Source organism: Numida meleagris, chromosome 2, assembly GCF_002078875.1.
Source record: "Numida meleagris isolate 19003 breed g44 Domestic line chromosome 2, NumMel1.0, whole genome shotgun sequence".
NCBI lineage: Eukaryota > Metazoa > Chordata > Aves > Galliformes > Numididae > Numida > Numida meleagris.
In genome coordinates this window covers 29,140,464-29,166,189 of record NC_034410.1, presented here as the reverse complement: position 1 = coordinate 29,166,189, position 25,726 = coordinate 29,140,464, and the positions used below count along the sequence as shown (strand labels likewise).

Genomic DNA, 25,726 nt, shown 5'->3' with positions numbered 1-25,726 from the left:
AGAAAGGGGATGGACATTTTCCTGTTTTACCACCTATTCAAATAACAGAGGCAACTCTTGACTTTTTTTATTTTATATATCATTGTAATGTCAATGAATAGACAACAGCTAGAAGAAGCTTCATTTTCCAATGATTATAAAGACTCAGCATTTCAAATCTGATAAAAGGACACTGACAACATACTATGAGGCTTTTATACTTAATATTCATTATTTGTAATTATCTCTCTAGAGCCAATTTTATCCTTTATTATAGATAAAACAGAGAGCTATGAAGCCCTGTTTTTAGCCAACATTAAATAAAGATAGGCTGTTTATTTCATGAGAGAAAACACTATTTTCCCACAGTGCAGCATAAATGGAGTTGCATCCTGAATAGAAATGGAGGAGGAGTGGGAAGGTGGTGGCAGAAGAGGAATAGTTACTATGGAACTTGGAAGCCTGCTAAAAAACAAACACAGAAAAATGGCAATTTGGGAAAAACCACATTGTTTTTCAGTCTGAGACTGACCGAGATACAATGACTTAAAAGCATATGATCAACTTCACCAAACAGAATGAGCTTGCAGAGCATACAGCAAAGCTCTGTGAGTATGTCTAGGATCTATTTAAAAAGCCAAACAAAACAAAACAAAAACAGAGAGATGTCCAAATTTCGAGTATTTCTTCAGCTTTCTATGGATACTCTCCTTTGCCTGCCTTAAAACAGCGTAAGGCAGTAACTTAGTAACATTGCTAATTTACCCAATTCCGTGTACCTTTTGGCTATCACCTGGCTAGTGTCTGTGAAGTCACAATAACCCTTTCATCAGTTTCTTTGGCCCTCAGTCTGCACCATGTTGTACAGACCACATACATGTCAGTCACATGTCATCACTTCCTGCTTTGACACTTCTACATATTCAGAGTGAGTTACTTAATTTTCACATTTTCATTTCAAATGTATGTTCACATGCAGAGAAGATGGGGAATGGGAGAAACTTTCATATTCCTTATTTTAAGAGCAGTGCACATAGATGGTGCTACAGAAACAACAAGAAACTATTTTGAAGCGTATGACAGACCTGCTTGGCCTTAAATCAAATACGACTGAACCAATTTCACAAAATGCATCGCCTTAGTGTCTGCAAGATTGGCACCAGTACTCCTTTATTAGTTGAACATTGATAAATATTATCAACCGTTATGCCAAACAGTAGGAAACTAATCTACTCAAAAAGATGTAATGACAGCAGAGAAATTTTAAAAATAGCTGCTGTCAGTGACTCAGTCTGTTTTCATGATGGAACAAACTTTCTAGAAGTAACAATAACAAAACTGAGGTCTGTCATTCTACCAAGGCATTCCACCCTGATGTTTACAGGTGCCTTATACCAATTAAGCAAAAAATAGCAAAGAAATTACTAGGTTATATTAAAAGAAAAACTTAAAATAACCATTGTGAGCTAATGTTAGAGGTATGCCATGAACTAGGTTAGGTCACACCTACAACATATTACAGTCTTCAGCTCTGACATCTCTTCTACGAGCTCTATAAATACACTGGTAGAGCTGTTGAAAAGAGCATCAGCAGTAAACCCTGCATCAAGCCAGGCATTAATTTTCTCCCTCCTTGTTTTCCATATTTGATAAATATTAAAAAATACAATATCAGTTTTCTGCAACTTTCATTGCAGAAGTTTTTGGCTTGATTTTTTTTGTTTTTGTGAATAAGATGACAGCATTCCAGCAAAATCACCTCATCATCTTTATTGCTTTTATATTAAATACATGGCTAAAGATACAACTGTTGTCCTAACCCCTTTCTTGCAAACATGGTCACATCATAAAAGACGGTGTCACACCTAAAATTAGAAACAAGTCTCAGCTGTGATGATTTGAACAGTGAGCCTAACCTTGAGAAATGCTGAGTGCCTTCCAAGTACAGGAAAATGAATTCAAGGTTTCTCAGCAGCATACAGATTTTGATCACTGAATAGCAAATCAAAAGACAAAAGTAAGGAGAAAGGCGAAAAAAAGAGAGAGAAATAAAGATGGATTTAAAATAGGTACTACAGGAAAACATTTTTATAAAGACTAAGGCACTCTATAATTTTTAAGGTTTAATTCAAAATCTAAGCTAGTGGTTGATAGGACTAAAGCTGCTTCAAATTATATTGAGCCCTGCAGGTTTGTGGGCCATTTGACCACAGAAAAGGTAATGACATTGTGTATCGAAGGTAAGTCTTTAAATGACGCTATTTACTACAGTATATCACCTGAGAGGCTCAGTGAGACCCCTAGCTATTTCTAAATTGTTCCAGAGCACAAAAATGTGGGAAAAAATGACATTAGAATGTGAAAAAATAACAAAGCCAAAACTCTGAAAGCAGAGATGCTTCCTACTTCTGACTACATTGAAATCCATTGAATGACAATTCACATTCTTCTCTGTTGTCTTTCAATGTCAAGCACAAACTTTCCACACAGCTCTGCAACTTAATCTATTTGTAAATTACGCAGTGTGGTCAACATGCCAGATTAAAAATAATCATCATCATTATAACAACAAAGTAAAGAATGAAGGAAGATCGGTATGTCATTCTAAATTTTAGTCATTGATGGTATACATTTTTATGCAAGCTAGCTTGCCTACAGTTATTTGGTATACAATTTGATTTATTTCCACTTAAGATAGGAAAAAAGTGGCAGAGATATATGGTGACATGAGGTATACAAGTTCTTCTGAAAATGTATCAGATCGATAAAACAATTAATACAGACAAATTTCTACATATAGAATGTGTGATATATGGTTTGCCATCTCTTTTGCCATCATCTTCTTTTCTTTAAATTACACTGTGTCAAAGCCTTTCAAATTACTTCTTACAGACTTTTCTGAGAAGACGCTGAACATTAGCTGTCTAAAGTTTATAGTGTCTGACTTCCAAGGAGTGCCATGAAAGATTTGTATCATACTTCATAATGTAAAATACATGGGCTAAATTGTTTTTCTTGGTGGAACCAATAGCGTTTTCTGTCACTGTCTCAAGTAGTTCTGGATAGGGTGCACCCATGTTCCCTGTCCAAAAGAGCTTGTAAAAATACAGCCAAGTCAGACATATATATTCATCTCACAGCATAACATACAGTGAAAATATTGATAGAGTTTGATTTTATTTTACTTTAGCAATTTGTTCAGGATAACCACTATCATAGCAAATAAAGGCAAGTGCCTGAAAGCCTGTGCAATGACCACACAGACTAAGCATGAGAATTTGAAAAAGCCTTGAAGCCTACTTATCGGAATATTTATCTCAGATATGTATGTTAAATATCATATACTCCTAGAAAAGTTTGGCCCTCTAGCAAGAGAGGCTCTCAAGATTGAAGCTTTCATTCAAACTATTAAGCTTCTGGTACTAATTTTAGGAAGCTGTCTGAACTTACCACGTGCATTGCTATGGAAAAAGAGCCTGCAGAAGAGAAGCTTCAGTGGACAGATTTCTCTTCCAGCTTAGAAGAGACATAGACTAAAGAAGGTGAAGAACTGAACTTCAATTACCATAGCATTCACAAAGCGAAGCTGTAAACTCTTCACAGTTTGTCCCCTCCCCTCACCTGCAATCTCACTTGAATGATAAAGACTTGATTTAGTGTCTGTCTAGTCTATAGAAAATTGTCTACTGCCACTTACAAGTGGTAAGCTCCAAAAATAGCATAAAATTGGTCTCATGGGGAAAAATGGATCGATTAGGAGAGGGGAAAAAAAGATCACTAAACAGGGATGAAAAAAACTTATTTACTTCCTTTGAAAGGTTGCAAATTAAAATCCACATAATGCTTAGCAATGAAATATGACTTCAATAGAAATTGTTTTTTTTGTTTTTCCACATAGAGATAACAGTTAGCAGTGCAATTGTTAGCAGAATTATTGCTTCAGTAAAATTTTGCCTCCATAAATAGTTTTCTTTTATACATAAAGGTTCATTGTCTATTATAGTTTTCAAAGCTTATCAAACCACTGAAGACCACTTTCACAGACCAGTTTCACTGTACTAAATTCAGCACTTTGTCTTGGTAACTTATTACAACTACCTAAAAAGCATATGCGTACCTGGTACCCTGCTGTGACATGTCAAATTCCCACAATGGACTCGACAGGGAAAGCTTACATCCGGGTAGGGACAGCTGCTTGTACCAGGTATAATTGCTTCCTTACTATAAGAACACACACATCAGCCATAATGCTCCTTTGTTATACGAAAAAACTCTTTTCTCAAATATCCATTATTTTCTTAAAAAGATATTCATAATTTACTGCAGTATTGCCTGAAGCCATAGAGAAACATCAACATTTACATGAGTGTCTTGGAAAACTTTTTATTATTATTAGGCGTGGAATTAGTACTGAGCTAATGATTTCAATCTTTAAATCCCTGATGTAATCAGTTATTTATGCAATCTAAAATTAACCTAATGGGTGTCTTTTAGTCTTCTGACTTAACAGATCTTTATTTCCTTTTTTTTTTTTTAATTTGGTATAAAATGCCTCTACACTGGTTTTGTAATTGAAACCATATTGGTTTACAAGCATTAAACCACTTCATTTTGTATTTTCTTAGCTCTAATAACAGTGCAGTAAGAGTCTGATTTTCCTTTAATGGAGAAAACATATGAAGGTGTCATGTCCCATAAACACTTGTGGTTCAGTGGTTCCTTTGCCTGTGTAACAGCATTACCAGCAATGAGTGCCAGGCTCCTTACAAAGGCCAGTCTGGCACTCAATTACTGAGGGGCCAAAATAACTGCAAGTAGTCTCATCCTACTGGGAACTGTGATACCTACTCAGGTGAAAGCCCTGCATCCTTCAATTAAAGGCTGGCCACATGTTGGATAGTTAGAACTGTAGGTGCATAAGCAATGTGAGGTAGAAGACAAGAAGTTGCCCATAGCCAATAACCTTCTCTGGATCAAGTGTTCAGCATCAGTTGGATCCCTGAAGATGAGAAAGAGGCAGAGATCTGAAGAGTGTCAGAATGCAGAACTGAACTTTTCTCATGGTGTTACAATGTAGTCCCTAATTCCACAAAAGACTTACTATTCCCCAACCACACACAAGAGCCCCTAAAATGAAGCAGTGGATTCTTGGACTGATTTCCATTTGGCACATCCATTTTCCTGTCTATGGCATGTTTATAATGGACAGAGTCAATAAATATATCTTTGTATTTTGTTCTGGTTAGTTTCTGTTTTTACCTTTTACAGAAATAAGCAATTTGTTTGTTTGGTGAATTAAATTAAATCAATGCTTTACTAGTTGTAAACTGTTGAATTTCATGCTTTCCTCTATTCCTAGCAATACTGTGAATCAAATATTCTATTTCTGGCATTTCTTGTAAGTATTGTTTATTTTCTCAGTCTTGTGAGGCAAGCAGAATAGCGACATGTCAGCTAGGAGCTGGCATTCCACTGTTTTATCTGCTGATGCAAAAAAGCCATCTTTCTTTGGGTTAATCTTTTACCTCCCATAAAAGCATCCCACTGGAGCTTACACATATCAGCTGCTTCACTGCAGGGAAATCCCTTGTTGATGAATACCATACAAGGATATTATGAACTCGTAAATATAAAAAGTTGTGGCTTTTGCAAATGCAGAAGCATAAGTTCCGATACACCAGAACCCCACAAAAGAAGATGTAACTGCAAACAGTAATTGCCTGACCTCAACTGTCAAGTCCTGACCCGATGCAGCGACACTACTGCAAAAAGCAGCAAGACAGATTTCTGTTTTTTCTCTTATTTTCAAGTTTGTATTTAAGTAAAGGGATGAGAATTAAATAGCAGTACTTCTTTGGAGGCTGCATAGAGTTCATGTGGAAAACACCAGACTGAAAACACAGTACTAATGAATCTCACCTAGTTAGGAAAGCTTGAGAAGAAGATGGCATCCTTCAAAATGCTCAAGTTGAGCTCAAAACAAAATTACTTACAGGATTGGAAGTTATAGCCCGTTAAATATAGAAACGCAATAAATCCTAATCCCACCCTGAAAAATATAAACAACAGCTAGCAAAATGACCAGTAATAATAACTCCAAACACACAGAGAAGATAAGGCCATAGCAGCAAAGTGCAATGAAATATTTTCAAGCTCAGTGAACATGGGCTCATTTACAAAGAGTGGTAAGTGGTGAAATGGTAAAGCCTGCTGATGCAAGCAAGTAATTAAGGGTAGTTAAAACAAGAGCTAAGTATGCAGAATTGCAAAAGAAATTGAAAGGGCAATAAAATGGCAAATGAACTCAAGGCAGGCAAAGGGACAGTGATGTGCACAAAGAAAAGCAAATCTAGCTCCACATAGAAAATCACATTTTAAAACCGCAACCACTCAGGAATGAAATCTTAGATTTGCAAATAGTTCTACCAGATAACTTCTGCTGAGTGCTCAGGAGAAGTCAAAAAAATAATATCAAGTAACTAAAAAGATACTAGGAAAAGAACGGGGAACAAAACTGACAATATCACTGCACCAAATAAATCTACAGCATACCCTGACACCTTGTACATGTTGGGTCCCCTCATTTTGGAAAGGATATAGGAGAAATACGAACAATTTTCAGAGAAGGGCAACAAGGATGAGAAATGACATCTGAATGAAGAACTACTAAGTGAGAACTCCTCAGGTTGGGTAAAAAAAGGTGATTTAAGATGGATATGATGAAGTTCTGCAGACCAGAGTAGCATAGAGACAGTATACAGGAACTAATCGTTCACCGTCTGTATTTAAGTAAATGAGCTAGATATCTTCAAAAGAAACACACAGAAAATTGCTTGAAATTAAATAAAATGATGCCATTTTCCCCACACTAGATATCAGACCTATGGAACTCCTTGAAAAAGAATGTTATGGATGCCAAAATAATTTCCCAACAGCTGGATGTTGTGAGATTACTGAAGAGAAATACATGCTCATCCCAGACATCTGTTCACAGCTAGTCCTGGAGACAGGACACAGTTTTCCATAGTGTGTATCACAATAGCATAGTAAGGAACTTCTCTGCAACATCGTGGCAGGACACTTTCCAACACCATTTTCAAGCGCATACTCATCAGAATGGCATTACGTTTCAGATGAGTGTGCTATCACTCAGATAAATGAGTTATATATTCAAAGGCCTTCAGCCAAAGCCATGTTATGTCTGTTAAAAGAACCTTGTTGGAAAAAGAGATGGAGTTTATTGTTCTTGTATTTAATAAAAAAATAAGCAGAATTCTTATCTTCCTCATAAACCCTATTTTTGTGCATCTACTTCAGTATCTGAAAATGACCACTGAAAGCAAAGACTCAGACACATCATAATCTAAGGCAAATATTCTCAGCCTCCATCCTTCCCAGAGACTTTTTGCAGCACTTCACAAAAAATAGATGAATTATCAGAAACTCTCCACTCCCACTTGACATATTTCCTCACTGTTCCCAGGTATTGGATTCTAAACAGGTCTCCATACAAAAGCTGGTAGAGCCAAGGAAACCCTATAGCACATGAGCATAAAATCTGAAATTGATGACTGCAGAATCCAGAACATCATGGAAGTGCCAGCCTAATGCACAGAGCGCAGTCATGCAAACACTCTCAGTCCAGACGGATGGAAAGATGAGTCTCCCTCTGCTGCAAAAAGGCATTCAGACTGCTAAAACAGAATATGTGTACCACTTCTGTATGAAAGAGCATGGAATAAATCAGCATAGAATGGGGAAAAAAAATTGCAAATTTCTTGGGAAGAGGCACTGTACAAATGTTCATGGACAGCTACAAGCAAATAGAGGTTTCAGTTTTATCATAGTAAAAATGACCTCGTATATTCTATACTGAAGAAAAAAATATATACTTTATCTGAAATTCAAATATTTTTATTTCAATTTATTAATATTTATTGTTCAACCTACTTGTAAATATTTGTAAATCTGCAAGATTAAAAACCTCGCAAATATAATAAATGCAATGCAATTTGAATCAAATGCCTGCAACGTCATCTTTCAGACAAGCTGCGCCGTAAGACACAGTAAGCTAACCGTTAACACATAAGTTTTGCTAAGCAAGCCATTCCTGTCCATTCAGTAGCATCTCCAGACAGTTAAAAAGAAATATGTCCCCACAACAATATACTAATAATTAGCTGTGATGCTATTAAAGTCTTATGCTTAGGGCTCAACAGGGACAATGAATCCTGTATTTACATTTTAGCCACGAAAATAGTTGCCTAGTTGCACAAATACTCATACCTGCTGCAAAATAATTGCAGGGAAAACATTAATGACTAGAGAAAACCAAAAACTTCATATTCCTGTAATACAAGGAAGTAATTTGTTGGAGTGCTATAGGACAGTAGTACAGAATTACTGATTTTTTTTGTAGTAAAGTTATAGCACGCTTTATAATATTCTGAGGAAATATGAAGGCAGATGATAGCAGATAAACCATTCCTTTTCATTCTGCTTGTAGTTGTATTAGTGAGTCTTTAAAGATGAACTATGCCACATATGCATCTCTAAGTAATCAAATATAAGAAATATATAAGTAAACAAAACTCCTCTGTATTACTGATATCCACAAAATTGCACTGCATTACTAAATCCATAGTGGAGACAAAGGTGATTTCCACAGGAAGTTCCATCACAAATAAACCCCAAGCAAAATAACTTCATCTGTCTATTGTCTTTTGGCCTAGGGATATGGAATTTTATCCATCATGCGGTACGCAACTTCTCATACAAGCTTATCACAGATGTTACCACTGTTTTTCTGTATATATATGATTTCAGCAGTAAGAACTTTAGTTAAGAATTTAACTTTTCACATACACATATATGTGTATAAATAAATACAAAAAAAATGGAAAATGAAATGCTTATAAAACTTATGCTTTATATATACGTGTGTGTGTTTTAAATATATATAAGTAACGTAATTTTATCCCATAAGGTTCAAATGAAAGATTGACAAAACATTGACACAGACATGACAGGCATTGTCTAAAAAAGCTAATACACACACACACACACACACAAAATAAATAAATAAACAAATAAATAAACATAGGACTCTTCTAAAGGTACTTAATACATAATTCTTCAGCTACTAGCTTATGAGCTTACTGAGTTTTGAGGACTGACTCACGACTTTTCTTCTGGGTTGGCAGTATAGCCATGCTGTCCCTCATGCATTTCCTTAACTGGACCATGAAGTCAGAGCTGAGCAATGTAAGATACTCTCATAGTTTTCCAGGAATGAAGCATGATGGCTGGCAAAACAGGCACGATTTCCTGCTGCGTAGCGCTTTCACCACCAGGTAATGCTAAATGAAATAACAAGCTTTTTTTTTTCTTTTCTTTTTAAAGCAACAAGACAAATAGCACAGAGACTCTTTTTTTCTGCTCATCAGAGAATGCAGACTGTTTTGACAAAAAAAAAAAAAAAAAAGCCTACTTTGAAATTCCAAGCTCTTGTCCTCAAAGCAGAATGTAGGTCCAACAACATTCACCTGCTTAATGACCTTGCAGCTGATTAAAAAGGACCGCCTGCTATCTGCCAGTAGAGTTCAGGCACATGCTGGCTCAGCAGAGGAGAAGCACACATTACACATTGCCGTCCACCTAACTACATTTGCTCATGAAAAGATTTGTGCTGCTTATAAATTTGCTTGTCATGGGTCCATCTGGTACAGAGCACTACCTAGGTTCACTGGACACACCAAATAAAAAGTTCCCCATCTCAGGCTTCTTTATCCAGGGACCATCTGTATAGATATATCTGCATGTATGAATGCATCTCATACCTATGTACATACACATATTTACACTGAGTTTCTTCCTTAATTTGCAGCTGTTAAATACATTCAGGAACATTAAAGTCTTCCACATATCATAGATGAAAATTCATGAATGGCTTTACTTTTAATATAATACTTTGCTGCACTGAAAAGAAAATTCAGTCAAATCATCTCAAGATAATTTAACGGTGATGCTCGTATTTACAGTTTATTACAGTCAATTTCCATGGAGATATTCAAAGCCTGCTGTAGCTGACCTGGCTTTGAACATTCGGGTTGGACTAGAATCCTAGAGGTGTCTCCCTGCCTCAAGGTTTTGTGAATCTGTGATTTTTACAAAAACAGAAAGAAAATAAAGCTTCTTTGAGAAATCAGAACTTAAAGAGACCAAGATCAGCAACACATCATATGTGTTCAGCACTCACAGAGATCTACCATCTTCTGTGGTGCATCACACGTGTGAGCTGGCCACCGGAATACTTCTCAGTGCAGGCCTCAGATCTGCACTTACCAGTTCATGGAGTTTTTATTTCGTTAACTGATATTATAAGTAATTTATGATGGTGGGCCAAGCACAGACAAGTTTACTTCATTTTTAAAGCAGCCTATTTTGCTTAATTTAAGCACATAGGTAATAAACTCATGCCACGAATGGACTGCCTGCTCCAGATCTAGCCCTGCTGTTTCAATACACCATTGCTCCCACTGCAATCCAGCAGCTGGAGTCCCCTGCCTGCAAAACTCTGCCAGAAGATATTTTAGATTTCCTATTTTTTTTTCACTGAAAGAAAATACCAGTCAGATGACCCATCAGGATGTGTCAGATGATTTTGTCTCCAGTGGAGAAGTTGCACAAGTCCTTATTCTGGCAAAGTTTTGGAACTAATAAGCCCTAGATGGAAAACAACCAGCTTCTGGCAAGGACAATAAGGCCTCCAAGAAGCACCAATGCCGGTAGAGAAAAAAAGAAGCCATCAGTGAAACCAAAACAATCTCAATTTAAAACACTGTCTCTAAGGCTTAAATTCAGACTTAGTTTAAGTACAGTCTTTACTGACTTAAAAAATGATTTAATGAAAAAAATTGTACATGGATAATTATTTTTCTTTGATCTGAGTGGAATCCTCCATGGGTCAACCCTGTTATGATTTACAATAATATGAGCTTCCTATCTTATTTCTCCATTGCATAACTGCATAACTGCATAAAAAATAGAGAAAACAGAAGTTTGATGTTTTTTCTGAACTGATGCTCAGTACCTGCTTTCACAGCTGCCATGCAACACAAACACGTATAAAAGAGTTAGCACCAATAGTTTGCAAGTGTGGAGTGGAACTTGCTATTTGGGGGAAAAAATATCAATTAAATATTTGGGAATTTTTTTAGACTTGCTTTGGATCTTCTATACAAATTTCCATCTTAGGGCAAGAAAAACTGGTTATTAAAAAAAAAACACCATTTCTTTCTAAATTTTATTTGGCAAATATTTATAAAAGCCTGAAAATTACTTTGACTTACTTACTTTACAGCATAACATCACTGAGGGATAAATTATACTCTTGCTGCCAGGACTATGGACCCATGCAAATTGGTTAAAGGGAGATGGACAGGGCAAAAGCTGGGATTAGACTGAAAACATCACTACTGTGGTCATGCCCCTTGTCCTCCCACTTCCAGTGTTGGAATTGGTCACTGTCACTGCATCAGTGAGCTATGCAAATTCCTGGCACTGTTACGCATCAGGTATCTTGACTTGGCTCCAGAAACACCACAGCTGAGGGACCTGGGGCTGCTCTCCAGCCCCAACTTAGACCTGGCAGCGGACGCATCTATTGAGATTCCGTTTGTTGGGGTTACAGTCTTTGGATTCCACTTGGAAGCCAATGCACATGCTGCAGCACCAAAGATAGCAAAGCTGTCTTCATCACTGCAGCAGACTGCCAGAGGCTGGCAGAGAGAGCACATCCCACAGCCTAAGCCCAAGCCTTTCCTGCTCCTTGGTGGGCCTCATGCTGGGGCCAGAGTGAGCGGCCTGTCCTGCAGGTAGTTTGAGAGGTAGAGATCTGCAGCCCCATCAGCAAGCTGCTTTCTAGAGCTTCATGTGCTCTCAATTAAAGTGTGAAAGACGTCAGTTGATGAGTTCAAGTTCCAGCACATGACCTCACCACATGAAACAACTCATAAGACAGCATGTGTATTTTTAGAACAAAAATTTTGGAAACATTCAGCATTGGTCTTATTTTGTCCCCACCAATTTCAGTTTTACTCTTTTAGAGATTTTACTGCCACAATGCTACCTGCATAAATATTACTTATAACAACAGAAACCAGGTAGAAACCTACGTATACTTATGCTGTGGCACCTTGACTATTTTTTTTTAAAAAAAAACGATGTATGTAAACTAAAATTACTTAATATTTTAATAAAATCTACATTTAAGAATAAATTATTTTTCCTCCCTTTTCTCTTTGATCTCTTCTTCTACAAATGAGGATATGAGTATTACTGATTTGGAAGGTCGTGGTGTCATGTCAGTTTACACAAAGTGGAAACTAGCTTCAAAATATATCACATGATTAATCAAGATACCACACTTCACTTTCTAATGAGAGTCATGAACTTTTCAGCAGCAAAATCAGCATCTGAAATGGTAGCTAATCACATCAATCATACAAATAAGTGAACTAAGAAAAAAATAACACATCAAAAACCCAATTATAAGTAGCCTCTGACTGACCAAAATCTGTGTGGATAAGAATGAAGTATTAAGTGGATAGTAAAGCAACTTACAGTAATTCAATTTAGACTGCTACTTAAAGGAAGTTGTGACTCAACACTAATAACTAATTTTACCTTCTGTGATCAATGAAAGCTGATTAGTATTAAGTATGTTGTCTGCTGGTTCTGACATGATTATTGTCTTCAGAAAAAAATGCCTTATTAACTTTGCTGCAGGTACACATTTCTCTTGAACAAATTTGTTCAGCAACACAGTAAGCATTCCATCATTCATATGTTACTAAACTCTCCTATAACCTGCGAAACTCAAATGATTCTGTGTGGAATTCGGGAGCAAAAAAAGAACTTAGGAAATAATGATGTATTAAATTCACTTCCTTCCCAAAGTGGGTGTTATTCCATTCTCTTTAGTGGAGCCTCCTATTTCACTACAGCTTTTTGTGGTCCCCAACAGAATTAGAAGGGTGGAGTTGCTCTGATGTCTCATCTTACAGACTTTCTCAGGGATAAACATACCAACTTCGCTGTGAAGTTAAGGCATAAAAAAATCTTCACCAGTGAAATACTGCTGTTGCATTGTGGATCACAGGAGATCCAGAACTATTTACATTTAGAAGGGAGAAAGCCCAACAAAAAAGGGGAGGTACTTTGGAAGATATGCAGAGGCTGTAAATTCCCCCCCATCTGCAACAAGTGTTCTCATCCCTTCTAGAAAATATAATGAAAGTAATCGTTGCAATATTACGGGGCTTTTCCTTCTGTGCATTCCCCTCTTTCAAGCCTCTTCAGACTAAGCTTCAGTGAATTTAGCCCCTAGTTCACAAGCCGTGTGTTCACACCTACACCTCTGCTGTTCTTTACACAGCTGAGAGAGCTGTAGTTCTCATTCAGGTGAGCATGTAGTATATTGCAAAACCTCTTTGGAAGAGGAAAAATCCAGCTGTTTCAGCATTCTTCTCTATATTTACCTAGGGCTGCATATGGCTTACTATTTTATGTACCATTTTCTTATTTATCTAGAGATTTCTATAGCTGCTTTATAGAGTGGATTACACAGGTGATTTCTATCCAAACTGAGTCTCTTGATAATGTATATGGACTATGTCAGTTTTATTATTTTGAGTTTACAGTGATGTAAATGGTAACAGAAACTGGCCTTGGCTCCTACCTACAAACATCAGAACCCTTGATGTTTATGCCTATTTTATGATGTATTTCAGAGTTACAGAGCAGGACTGTCCCTATAGGTTGCTTTCCCCTCAGGCACTAATGCTAAAATCAATGACTAAATTTACAAGGGGAAAAAAAAAAAAAAGACCTTTGCAATCTTTTCAGATCCCAAATGGGCAGCTTCTATTAGAGCATGCTTTATTTTTACAAATCAAGGTCCAAGAACCATGACAGGCATGTGAGCCCTCATAAACTATACACACTGGTTTCACTTCAGTGAAAACAAGTGAAGTGAAACTGGCAGGTTTTCTGAAGTTCAAATAGAACTTATTTTCTTACACTAATTTAACTGATTACCTGAAAACTTGACCTCTTCAAAGCCTATCTCCTCTGCCATCTGCTGGAGCCCTGCTATATAAGCTGTGGCATAACCTACTACAGCATATAAAATCTGCCAGAAGGAAAACATTATGTTTTAATATAAACTGCATGAATAATCTGATTATCAAGAATATTCCTACAAAAAAGTAAGCAAGCTCTGATCCTGGAAACAGCAGTCAGGTGAGCATCCCAAATAAAATAAATAATATTGCTCCAGGCTTTTCAAAAAAATATAAAGAAAAAGCTATTGGTCCAAACTCTAGTTTCTCTCATGATATACAGCCAGTTACTCTGCTATAGTTCATAAAGTTACCTGAGATGTATCCATTTGTAATTGAGTGCAGACTGTTGCATTTTCTTCTGTGTTTTTAAAACAAGTGTCAAAAATAAGTTTCAGAGTATGAGCTGCATATTACCCATATGTTCTGCAGACTCTTGTAAAAGAGTCTGTATGCACTGGTGTAATGTGGAAAATGCATTCTGAGCCGTAAATTTCAGAATCATTTTTACAAGCATAATGCAGATTGTGCTAAATCAAAACAAACCTCTCCTTTACTGAATGTGCCAAGGTGTCATTCTTGGTGCCCAGCCAGACTCACTTCTGAATTGTCATTGGCAGCACTAAGAAAGGCAAAAAATGGACAAAACTTCTGCATAGGCCACTTGACCTCTTCAACTTCAGCACACCACACCTCCCAGAGCAAAGCTACACTGAGGAAGCAGAGCTGCGGGAAGGCAATTCTTGGCTCAGAGCTGGGGCTACACCATCCCTGACACAGCAGAGAACCTCCCTGCTGCTCTTGGTCTTTTTTGAGAAACAGAGTGCCAGATTTTTTTTCTAAGACATTTCAGAAATTATCAACAAAGAGGAGCTTCAGCCCATTCAGCTACCAATGGTTTTCACAGAGCCTGAGAACATCTCTAATTAAATCATGGTTTTCCACATTTCAGAACAGGGTCAGAGCCCAGAAAGAAGCTGCAGGTCAGGTTACCAAATCACTTCACTAATCTGTATTTGTCTTCTAATAGCTGTAGAAGAACTTACTCATTTCCCTACACAGCTGTTTGCCTCCTGCATTTTTAAGATGTAGGGGAGCAAAGTTGCAGCTAAAACAGATGAGCAGCCATTTTGGTGTAGAAATCTGGGTGGAGGGAAAAATGGTTTTGTTTGTGCAAAATTATTGTGACAAATACTTCTAGCATCTTAGAATCTATACTTCCACAGTCTTGGGTATTGTAGCTTGCCAGAAAAGATATCACTCAACCACAGAGAGGTCTTTTACTGTTCCCACCTAATAAAAATTTTGTTGAATTACATGTCTGAAAAGCAGTGTTTGAATACTGTGCAAGAAAAAAGACTTTCTGGGGATTAATGAGAATTTTTTTTCTTGATCATATAACTAAGATAGATCCACTTTAAGCAGGGTATTGGATCAGATGACCTCTAGAGGTCCCTTCCAACCTTCATTTTCATTGTTTCTGTGATCTTAAAAAGGGCAAGCCATCTGATAAAGAGCTTACTATTTGGCAATGCCAGAAACTTCTTACAGAAATGTGAATCAGACCATGGGAATGTCTGCTGGCTACTGGCTTTCAACTGGTAGAACCAGTAAATTACTGTCCTTGAGGGGTTTGACCCTGTTGAGGTCTAGGTAGTCTAAAGCAAGGACATTCTGCCATGATATTTTTCTTTTCCAAATTCAACATTATGCATGCTCAGTTTGGAGACTGTTTATCCAACAGGCAATGTACTATCAATTATTTTATTAGCAAAATCTTACCTTCTCCCAGGGTATTAGCTCCTGCCTACCACATTATGCCATATGGGGCTTCCAAACCATTTTTTTACAGCATTAATATCTCTACCACTCCAATACACCAGTTCTGATATACCAAAAAAAAATTACCCACGATTACACCAAACCCAATCTAGTGATGGGAAAATTCTCATACTGTAACTTAGAAACCTGAGTATTCTAAGTAAGAGTGAGGATTGTGAGTGGAACAGGATCCAGGAAGTGCTCTTAAAGACTGGAGGATACTGTAGAATGGCATGTAGAAAGGTCTTGATAGAAAAAGATGATGAGAGAACAGTAATTTTAAAATAAATAATGAGAAGATAGTGTCGCCGTAAAGGGTAGAGCCATAAGGGGTATTTAGCCACAACTCGAGATATGTAGAAGAATGCTGTCACTCAAAAGTCACAAACAACAATGAAACTCCTGAAAAAGATCTGTCTTGCTTGCATCCCGTGGTTAATTTCCAAATAGGACATAACATAAATGGACTACTGCCTTGTTAGGTTTATTTGTTTGTTTGACAGGGAAGTTTGGCGTGAATAAGGAAAAAAAAAATGCAAGTAAAGAAAAGTATCCCTCTTGATAACAGTAGTCCCTGAGACCTGCAATGTTTCCTTTTACTGGCACACAGTTTCTGTGTGCCCATGGGCCAGTCACTTAGTGAAAAGTAACTGCAAAATAGATTTGGACTGGAACTGAAAGATAATCAGGTAAACACAACTTATTTTCTTTTAAAACACAGTATTTTGCTACTGATCCTCTTTCCTTTGCAACTGACTGACCGGTCGCTCCTGGAAACTCCCGGAAGAAGACATCTATGTGCTGAAATCTCTCAGCCTTCACATGAGACACCTTTCCTTCCAGCAAATGCCTAATGGCATATTCAGATTGCATGCTTGGCTCCTGCTGTTCCCCAGGCTCGGAGAGCCACCTGTGTGCTGTTTCACTGCAGCCGTTGTCTGAATGCAGTGGACTGGGAGAATGGTCCCTCTAGAAGGCACAGGCAACCAAATTGGCTGCCAGTTCCCTTTCCACCGGTGTGAAACCATGACACCAAGTGGAACAAAACACTAACACAGAATGCAGTAGCCACAAGTGAGGCAATTGATGCTGGCCAGCTCTGCTGCCTGTTGCTAGCTGCCCCTCAGAGGATGGCACCACCAGCATCTATCCTCCATCCCAACACAGAGAGGGAGCTTGCCCTCTCCTCTCTTAGAAGAAATGCTAGGTGGTTTAAGCTAGCTGTTTGCACAGTCATTAACACACAGCAAGAAGGGAGCAGGCAGCAGCACTGCCTTTGAGCTGTTAATTGTCCTGGTTTCTGTTTGGTTTATTATCCACACTGCTTGTGGAAAAGGAGCTTGTGTTTCCCTGGCTGCTACTCCATGATGCAAAAGGCACACCACTCTTTTCCAGTGGCCATGCTTTGAAAGAACACCAGCCTCTAGTCAGTTCTGTGCAAAGCAGAGCCTGAGCATCTACCTTCATACTCTGAATGCCCAGTGGATGCAGGCAGACTCTCAGATCCCTGAGGTGTTTTTGCAGCAGAGAGGAACAGGCCTTTGCATGTACTTCTGTCCTCAGGATTTCTCTCCATGAAGCCAGGAGCAGCTCTTCACAGGGCTTCCTGCTCTGCAGGGAACCTGTTCTGGGACTCCTGTGTCTCCCTGTGACAAGCGAGCTCCTGTAGCCTGCATCCTGCTGCAGGAGCCCGGAGCTGGTGCAGTAACCATCTTCAATTGCATGGGACCCTTCTGGGATATGGCTTTTAAGTCAAATTTATCCTAGGTGGCTCTTGTGTTTTCTCTGTTTCCTAAGAGAACGACTTGAAGGACTGGTGTGGTGTAATGGATCCTATCTGATACAGACAGCTATGCTATTATTAAGTGCTCTGAAAAAAATCAGTTTTAAAGTTGGGTAGTTATATTGCTGTTTTAGCCTCTAAGCCTGTGTCTAAACAGTACAACGCTGTGCAATTCAGAGATACCCTGTCTTAATATAGCACAACCACAGTGCTTCACTCAGGCTAATTTGGGAAGCAAGGTGCAGAACATCTTACTGCACAGCTTCTGGGAGCCTGCCTAGTTCAACCAGAACTTGCTGAAATAACTCAGCATGGCAGGGCCCCGAGATTGATTTTTCTAGCTATAACGTAAAAACAACATCAGCTCATTTTTTGAAGACATTCTGAAAACAAATTCAACTGTGAAACACTTAGATAAAATGGATACACGCAATCGAAAAATCCTACAGGTCACATGTAATTCTGTATTCAGTGCAGGGTTGGAAGATAGATGGTAAATAAAGTTAGAGCTTTAATGTACAAAGAAAGAATAAGATATATTTACAAAGCAATCTATACATCTAGACCACCTGTCAAGTATTACCAAGCAAGCTAGATTCTGTAGGAAAAAAGTAAAAGTAGAAGTACTGAAAGTTAAACAGCTATGCCTAAGACAAAAGAAGGAAAATGAAGGGTATGTGGACTGTCAAATCATTGCTTAACACTTTTGTTTTAGCATTCCACTGTTCTACTTCTCTTTCTCTCTCACTTTATTTTCCCCTCAGTTTCACAAGGATATCTCACACACACACACACACACACACACACACACATTAAAAATACAGAAAAAAATGTAATATTTTGTCTAATTAAGCATATCTGTTTCCACCTGACCAGAAAATACAAGAATGCTGTCCTTCTTATAATTTTACGGTGCATTCTATTTTTAAATCTGTGTTGATTTAACAGGTTTCTAAAATTAAGCTGAAACAATTCTCTATTTCTTTTCTTGGGATATTACAGTCTTATAAATAAGTACTAGTTCTTTATTCTTCTACAGCATTACCTCTGGCCCTGAAACGGTTACACAGAGGTGGTTATCTATAGATCAAGAAAGCACAAACCTCCCTTCCCACTTCCCCCAGTGTAGGGGTCAGAGAGTCCTCACCTGGTACTAGATTTAACGTGACAGGTGATAACGTAGAAGTAAAAATAACTTGTCAGTATTCTCTTCACCAACAGACAATTACTAGTTTAAACACAGGGATGATCTGTTCTTAATTACAGAAGATTTAAATACAAGAGAATACAAACACATGTGTAAGAACACTCCAAGAGATAAATGTATACATACATATGCACACACACACACTTTATTTAGAAAAGACTATTTTGGTCAGAAATCCATGTTAAAGTTGGGGCCAGCATCAGCTTTAATTAAAATCAGCTCAGTAAACCTGATACTGGATTTCCAGTACTAAATGGAGGTTTACAGGGCTTTAATTAGGACATAAAGGCTCTGCTCCCAGTAGAACAGGTCCTCAGTAAGCCCCTCTGTTGTTCCATTATCCCCAGCCCAGCATGCGTCATTAGGTGCCTCTGTCTATTTTAGCCTTATTAATGTGTTTAAGTACATACATCAGTGAATTAGCACAAACTGCTCTAAGGTTTCAAGATGAGAGCTAGTCATTTCCATCACATCAGCTCTACCTCTTGCCTTGCAGAAAAATAAATACTGCAAACCAACCCTGCTTATTTCCTACATAAACTGCTCTAGATACTTGGCAGGTTTCATAACAATATACTGCATTTCAACAGGTTTATAAAGCAAACAGGAATACCCTTTTAGTAGGCATCTGTTGACTGCAATCAACCACGTAGGCTGTGATTCACAGGACAGACCTACTCTCTGGACTGGAGATATTTCACTCTTGCAAACAAAGAAGTTCAGTAAAATACTTATTTTTCAAATATAGTTCTAAAGGGAAAATACAAAGATAGAGGAATCCTTTAAAGAACTATTGCTATTTAATCACTTTTCTTGGTAGTATCTGCTGTAATCACTGCATAATACAGCTCTAACATCACTAATCTTGGTTTCTGATCGGAAACCAGTTTTTAACCTATCCAGATTAGTCACTGAGCTAATTATCCTGAGCTGGGTCCTACACTGCTACATATAGTTCACTACTTCAGTCCTAAATTGGTTACTTGGTTAAGTGCTTCAAACGGGTGCCTAGTACTTTATCTTTTAGCACACATAACAAAGACTATTTTGAGAGACTTTATGAGTCACCCATGCATTAGATGCTGTACATAACTCCATCGCTTCTCTGGAGAGGATGGAAAATTACACCCTGAGATTTTATTAACACCTTTCTCTCATTGCTAGGGGGAAATGCATTGTACCTGCTCTCTTTCACTGTTCAAACTTCTAGTAAATCACTGTCTTTCCTTATGCCACATCTTGTTCCATTTGAGACCGGTGGTACATCCAATAGCATGAAGTAACCCTCCTCAGTTACCAAAATAAAGGTGACCAATATGGCTAGGACATGCAGAGAAAATCCTCTATGAGGCCTTTCTTATCTACATTTGTACTTCCTTTGCCATAAACAAACAACCACATGGAAGCCTGCCAGCAAGAAATCTCTCTTTTTAATCTGGGAAAAAGCAGTTTACTGTGTTAATACACCTGCTTTGAATTTGTCAATTGATCAAGTATGATCAGTTGACCAAATATGATCTATTGATCAAATAGAACATGTGGAATACTATTCAGATTTGATGTATCTTGGATAGCTTTTTAATATAAATTGTATTGATATATAAATATATATATGTCTGCACAGCTATGATAGTCATGCTGTGATGATTCGGAGTGACAGTTAACTATGAAAATGAAAACCATCTGCAGAGGTTATCCCAGTGAGACCTGCTGATCCTGGAAACAAGACAGGGCTGTTGGTTTAGGATAATATGAAAATCTAGTGTCACAAAGATACTGGTTTGCATTTCTACTTATGAAAGAAGTTATAGTTTGTGGCACAAATTCTAGTACCTTTTCCTGCATATTACATGATGTCTCACATATGTGGCAGATAGAAAGACTTTAGGTTTATAGGTAATTACTTCTATTTTAGCACATGACTATATTATACACTGCCCAATTAAAAGCTACGAACAGAAATCAAAATCATTAAAGCATATTCCAGAACGTGCAGTAGAATAAAAAAAATGACTGTATCCTTGCTGCTACTGTCTCTACTATCACGAAAACCTAATTCTTTTATGCTAAGTGATAAACATTTTGCAAATAAAAGGTTAGAGCCTGAATCTAAAAAGACAAGACAGATAAAGGGTAAGAGAAGTACTTGTCATAGTTTTGTGATTTTCGGTTATTGGTATTCCACATCATAACATCATGTAGTGTATGTACCTGGTTCTCAGAAGAGAAGGACTACTACATTTCCCAGGGGACTTTGCTCCTCTGTTACCATTTCCGGCCAGAGGGAAAAGATAAAAACTTGCAGATCACAAGACCTTGTCCCTTTTTCTGCCCGTCTCTCGTCCTGGCAGCACCTCGCTCTCCAGCCGTCTTATCGTCAGTAATAGAGCAAGGCCTACCTTGACTTTGGGACATCCTCTCTCTCTGTATTGGATTTATCAGCTTAAATTGTAATTATATTGTATTATAGTGTGTTGTTTTGCATTCTGATATCTTATTTAGTAAATTAGTTTGTTTCTCCTCAGATTGTTGCCGCTGTTCTTTGCTCTCAGGGCCAGCTATCTCCTTACCCTTTTTCCCTTTTCCCTTTTCCTGGGGCGTGGGCCCGTGGGTCCCCTGTCCCATTTGTCACAGAACCGGGCCGAACACCCGTAAACTGTTGACAGTACTTCAAGCATGTAAGGGTAGAAACACTTTTTCAAGGCCACTTAGCAAAGAGGATGAAATGCAAATGAAATTCAGTGATTCACATTTCCAGTCTCCTGTTCTAATCACTGGTAATAGGATCTTCCTCAGCTCCCATTCAGAAAGTTGTCCACATAATATATCCTACGCATAATTAGCTGAGAAAGCAGCTATAATCTTGAAGGTTCGTTAACAAATGAGCTCATAAAGACAGCAAACAACAACAAAAACTATAAGCAACATTTTTTAAAATTTCATTAGTACTTGATCAGAAGTCTCTTCTTCTGTTAAGAACCCAAACTGAGTACAGATTTAAAGATCCATCAGGAAGCTATGGCGCTTTCTGCCAATTGAGCTTTGCCTTTCATGAATACAGAAAGGAGCACTACAAGTATTCAGGCAGGAAAAAAGAACCATAACTAAAATGTTCCTCTAGTAACAATTAATGCTTGGAAGTGTGGTTTGAACATTTGATATATTAAAAGAAGGTAAATATTCTGTTTACTGGTGTGAAGTAGTCAAGAAAAATGTTATGAACATTTAATTATTACCAAGAATCTAGAGAATCTAAGACATTAATTTTAACTATTCAATTACCTATTAACAAAAATCTGTTAGGATGCTGTTGTCAGTGTAGTGGCTCTTGTTAACTCTCCGGCATGGCGATAAAACTTGGGCAATGAATGCAATTGTACTAGGGATCAAAGAGCTGAGCTCCTACTGAGAAACAAGTGTATACACTGCCAATATTTCATCATTCAGGGTCACTTTCCCTCCTCTACCTAATATGAAAGCTATAAAAACAAAACAAAAAAAACCACCCTCAAACTGTTATTGTTAGAGCCAAAAACTAATTAGTCATTGCTTCCCAAAGTGTTATGTGAAAAGTCTCTAGAAATAATGGGCTGCATTCTCAAATTTTATAGGTTTACTGAGTCTAGTGTTCTCTGGTATTTCCTGCTTCCCTTACTAGGGAAGATTGAATCAAGTTTACAAGTCATCTTGAATAACACACAAACTTTCAATGAAGGCAATAATTTGTAGATTCATAAACTATACTCTTGACAAAAAGGTAAGGGTAGAAAGTAAGGGGAATAGCAAGACTTTTTGCTATTGTTTTTAAAACTAAAATTCCAAGTATCTTAAATCTCCCAGCACAATATGATTTTCTATTTCTGTAAGGTTAGGTGATGCACTTTTATTTTTCCAGTGAATATATCTGAGTTTGACAGCAGCATAAGATTCCAATGGAAAATAAATATATATTTAAATACACCTAAGTCATAAATACTATTTCTATATGTTAATGCACACATATAGCATTTCAAGGTTGCTAATAATGTGGAGAACTACGGACATCTTTCTGCCTTCCTTTGTGATATGTATTTTTTAGCCAAAGATCTTGAAGTATGTAGACACATACAAAGACTTCAGTACCATCCATTAAACAGTTATATAAGGTGATTTTCCAAGCTATGAGTGTTTGAACAGCACTCCAAACAAGAAGAAGGAATTTCTTTCTCAGTAGCTCTAATGGCTCGAAAAACACGATTAAATGTCATGACAGTCAACAAGAGTTCTACAGTTGAGTTTATGTCAAGATTTCTCCATCCCTGGAGACTTTCAAGGTCAGGTTGACCAGGCTCTGAGCAACCTGATCAAACTGTGGATGTCCCTGTTCATTGCAGGAGAGTTGGACTAGATGTCCAACACCCATCACCACTTTAGTGATGACTGAAAGAGAAAAATACTGTCTTTGAGAGAAACAGTTTGTAAATCAGTACCAGAGCTAGTGAACAATGTCAAGCCAAAACCACTTGAGATCTAACAGCATCACAGCCCAACTGCATACACCTGTTTTTAACAGCATTTTACTTTCCCTTGCCTATGTTTCACAAAGTTCTGAAGAAAGAAAAAAAAAGCTAGTTAAGAAACTAGTTAAGATTTAGTCATTCTTTGGATGCCAAATATGTTAAAGCTCTGCCAGTATTCGTGTGTAAGGTTATCTGCCAGCTTGACAGTATTGTTCTAGTTTTCATTGCATAAGCAGAAGTCACCGATTCTCCAAGAACTGCATTTGAAGAAAAAATGCCTTTGATATACTTAATAAAGATGGGTGCAACTGTATGTGCTTGCATAACTGCCATCCATACAGTACAGAGAATGATAATAACAATCTTAATATGCATAAATCATTAGCATAACTTCTTTTCCTTAACTTGTAGTATATTGCACTTATATGGGCTTAAGTCTGAACCCAGCTCCATTGAAGTCTAAGGGACTCTAGTGTCTGCTCTGCCAACGTGTCTGAAGTAGCAGGATTGGTACCAAAGGGAAAAAAAAAAAATAGGGGTTAAAAGAAGAGACAAAGCGAGGCAGCTGGGCTGATCCAAACTCCCAAATGATATCTGTTAGCAACCCAGAAATTTAGGCTGCATGTTTTGTATTTTTATTAGATGCTTTTGTATTTGCTGACTATTTAACTGTCCAAAAAGAACCCGGAAATATATCAAACTTGTAATATTTTGGGTTAAACCAGATTTTCTGCAGTGAACCCCTGCATTGCAAAAACATGCTTACCCTCAATTGTAAGCTCCAGTGTCACTTTCATCAAATTTATCTTGTCCTTAAGCCACAACTAGAATCCATTTGGTTTCACCTTATTATAGATAGCATTTTATGTACCTGACAGTCTTCATAAAGTTCATAAAAGCAAGAGCTCATCATTTATCTCTGGCTGACATGCATTTCTTCAGAAATACACAGATCTGCGTGCAAATGAGGAGCATTTCTTGAGCTCCTCACATCTTTTGCATGGCCCTGCAAAGACCAGATCCCACAGATGCAGAAGTGCTTGGTCCCTGAGCTTCTCATCAGAGCTGCCTGCATTTGGTGATCTGGCACAATACGTGCAGTCTTATAATACGTGACAAAAAGTGAGAAAGCCATAAAATGCCTGGGTTTTGTTTTCAGCACACAGAGCCTCTGGGTTTTAAATGTTCATAAAAAATATCAAAATATTTTTAGAAATGAAATCCAAGATACCTGTTTTGAATAAACTGCTGTGTTCTGAGGTAACTGGATTGTAAAAACAAATATAAGCATTAATAAAAATGTTCCAACAGCTTAAATCTGTTGTAATTTAGTAAATTACAGTACACCCACCCAGTAGTCTTGTGCTATAAAGTTATTTTGGAGTTTATACCAATGTATTTCTAGCAGCAAATCTCCACTGCAGACCATTTATTTGACCTCTGTCTAGCACAGATCATGTTATAATACTGAAATTCTTTGTGCTCCTAAAAATAGCAATGCACCAATTCTGAAATGATTAATGACAGTTAAGACTGTTGTAGAAAAATAAAATAGTGTATACATCCATCCATCTACTGAAACCTGTAAGATTATTTATCCTGTTCTTGGGTGAGGATATTAAATTTCATAAGAACTCTGCCCTTCCAAGATTGTCAGAATGTCAATGGTTTTATACAACATTTGTTCTAGCATTTAATATAATACATAACTGCCTAGAGGTGCAAAAATACAGGCAGTCCTTTAAGAGTGGTTTTGTAAAGGTATAAAGAGGAATGTCAGACATGAGTTTATTGTGAAAGTCTTGAACTCAGAAGATTCAGGACTGAGATTTGTGTCTTTTTTCTCCACACAGTTCAATAATTGCCAATGCTTATTAATGAAATGCGCAAAATTATAACACTCATCCCTAGAGTTGGTATCCAGAGATCTCTTATACGGGTAACAAAGAAAATTATTACTTTTTATTATTGTTGTTGTCCAAAAATTAAGGCTATAAAAGCATATCATAGGACAACTGCTATGCTTTAAGAGCACAGAACAATTACAGGGATGTTACCCGAGATTTACACATAAATATCATGTACTAAAAGGGTGAACTTAAAGTTGAACGTATGACTCCACCAGAATTTGCAGAAAGGCAGCTAAAGAGGGCACCCACTGACTGCCAGTTTCAATTCACTAGTGAATAGAGCATAACGGAATCAAAGCTCAATTTTTAGATGGACAACTCTCACTCACTGCAAGAGAGAATAGAGGAGACAGAAAACCCTGGTGTTCGACATTATTTTTTTCCCCTGGTTCCTTAGTATTATA

The 25,726-nt window shown here is 37.5% G+C and overlaps 1 protein-coding gene and 1 long non-coding RNA gene across 9 annotated transcripts in view; one reads left to right on the top strand and one right to left on the bottom strand.

Annotated features, from left to right (window-relative positions):
• The window catches only part of HDAC9 (histone deacetylase 9), a 458,471-nt gene that overhangs the window by 291,847 nt on the left and 140,898 nt on the right, over positions 1-25,726 (bottom strand). The gene's annotated exons all lie outside the window — the stretch shown is intronic.
• LOC110393335 lies at positions 818-3,640 on the top strand. The gene is made up of 2 exons (XR_002434963.1): positions 818-907; positions 3,412-3,640. It is a non-coding gene; the product is annotated as an uncharacterized LOC110393335 (long non-coding RNA).